Source organism: Otolemur garnettii, unplaced genomic scaffold (assembly GCF_000181295.1).
Source record: "Otolemur garnettii isolate 467f Iridium unplaced genomic scaffold, OtoGar3 scaffold00013, whole genome shotgun sequence".
Taxonomy (NCBI): domain Eukaryota; kingdom Metazoa; phylum Chordata; class Mammalia; order Primates; family Galagidae; genus Otolemur; species Otolemur garnettii.
This window is the reverse complement of record NW_003852408.1, coordinates 4975299-4978045: the sequence shown is the minus strand read 5'-3', so window position 1 is coordinate 4978045 and position 2747 is coordinate 4975299.

The window sequence follows — 2747 nt, the reverse complement described above, 5'->3', positions numbered from 1 at the left end:
AGGTGAAGGCAGGTGTCCAAAAGTAGGGCTGCCTACCAGGCAGTGTTAGATCAAGGAACTTGTATTCCAAGTTTAGAAACATTTGTTTAATGTTCCCAATGCTGCCATCATGAATTACCATAAAGTAGGGACTCTAAGAAACCCACAGATTTATTATACCACCATTGTGACAGTCATGAATCTGGCACAGATCATTCCAAGCTCAAGTCAAGGCCCTGGTGGGGCTTTCTTTCCGGAATTTCTGGGGAGGCTCTACTCTCTTGCGCTTCCCAGCGTCCACAGGCCACCTGGCATTGCTAGGATCACAGCTCCTCCCTCCATCTTCCAAACCAGGAACATCAGGACCTGTGCTTTCCAAACTGCTGTCTCCCCTGATCTGCCTCTTCTCCTCCCTCTTCTACTTTTGAGGATTTTAGTAATTACACTGGCCTTGCTAGATAATCCAGGCTAAGCTTCCTATTTTAAGGTCATCTCATTAACAGAATTAATTCTGTTGTCTTTATTCCTAGTTGCCTGGCAGTATGACATATTCATAGGTCCCAGTGGTGGGGACATAGACTGTTTGGTGGTCATTATTCTGCCTTCCCCAGAAGCTGGCGATTTATCTGCAGGATGTTTACCATGATGATCTTGGAGACGGCTGGTTGTATGAATGCTAACGGTGGAAGGAATAAAGAGCTCAGAAGGTGGAGAGGGAAGTGGGCGTGAAGTAGAAAAGCAAGAGAAGAGTGACCATGAAAGTGCTTGAGAAGTTTGGGTGTGAATGAGTAAAAAGAAGTAGAGGGTAGCTGTTGGTAATTGAGAATCTAGAAGGAGTTATTTTATGGGGGGTCATTAGCATGTTTAATGGCCAATGTAGGATTTGGCTGAGAAGAGAGGATGTCTATATAACAGAGAGAAGGTATACTCATTAGTTTAATGTTCCCTAAAACACAGGGGGGGGCTAAACACAAGCCCACATTTACTTCTCTCATTGTAAACAGAACACTTGAGGGTGGGCATAGGTGCCCAGATACAGTCATATGATTATTAGCAAAAGTGTGACAAGTTCGTTTTTCATATCCTCTTTCCCCACTGTACATGTCTATCAGAAAATGTGTTTGCAAACTAGGAACACAAGTGTTAAAAATAAACGCAGCATATAACAACCATATTTCCCCAGTGTGTGGAAAGTTCTGCCCACTAAGTGAAAACTTTCACCTCGCACTGCACATAAGTGAGATAGCTCCCTGGTGTGGCCGCGTTTTATGTCCCGTCTAGGTTTATTGAGTACTTTATGCTATTTGGGAAGCATAAACCATTTCCCTCTAGCACGATCTTCTTAAAAGCACTTTAGAATTCTGACGGAGTAACTGAGTAAACAGCAGTTTGTTAGATGAACGATGTAGCCAAGTGATGGAGTCTCAGAAGATTCTGAGAGAAGGAAAATGTGTTGCTAATGGAAACAAACACGGGTCTGGAATGAATAAATTCATACTGTCGCAACCTGGGCTCAATTCATTACTAAATTAAGGGTCAAAGAAACAATTACTGCCCCAGGTCCAAGGCAATCAGTGGATCTGTTATTTTACATTTATGAAATCTAATGCAGCAAGAAATGGATGCCGACCTTTATGCTTTATAAACAGACAGGCATTGTGAGAGTGCTAATTGGAGGAGGCACTGCTCATTCGTTGACCCTCATCAGGGTTGTCGAGCAAAATACAGGATTCCAGATAAGTCTGAACCATAGTATGTTTACATGGATGGAGTTGGAACATATTCTTCTTAGCAAAGTATCTCAGGAATGGAAGAAAAAGTATCCAATGTACTCAGTCTTACTATGAAACCAATTTATAGCTTTCTTATGAAAGCTATAACTCAATCATAGCCCAAGAACAAAGGGAAAAGGAAGAGGGAAGGGAGGGGGGAGGATGGGTGGAGGGAGAGTGGTTGGTGGGACCACACCTACAGTGCATCTTACATGTGAAATTTACTAGATATAGAATACAAATGTCTTAACACAATAACTAAGAAAATGCCATGAAGGCTATGTTGACCAGTTTGATGAAAGCATTTCAGATTGTGTGTAAAACTAGCCATACCCCATGATTGCATTAATGTACACAGCTATGATTTAATTTTTTAAAAAAGAATATAGTTCATGAGAGAAAAACATTTTGAAAATACAATACTAAATGAATGAGGTAAATAGCTGCCAAGAAAAAAATTGTATTGCTTTCTTTTTTGGCATGAGTATGTCTCACTATTGCGTGGGACGTACTTATAACTTAAAAAATGTTATTTATCTGAAATCAAATTCAAATTTAGTGACATTATTTTTATTTGTTAAATCTGGCAACTATAATCCTAGTGAAAATACAGGTATCTTCTATCTGTCTTCGAGAAAACATTATTTTGTACAAATCTGGATTCATGGTCTTGCAGACATGAGAAGTATGAGTATATTTTTGAAATTCAAAATACTGGTGTTTCTGGGACATTTCACTGAGTCCTAGAGATAATTGATACCATAGTTACAATTTAAGTAGGGTGCAAACAGCAATTCCAGAAAAATGCTTACTTAAAGTTGCTACATGTTCTAATTCCATCCATATAAACATGAAGGAGGTAAAGTCTCCATCTTTCTTTAGGGCTGCATAATATTCCGTGGTGTACATATACCACCATTTATTGATCCTTTCGTGGGTCGATGGGCATTTGGGCTTCTTCCATGACCTAGCAATTATGAATTGGGCTGCAATAAA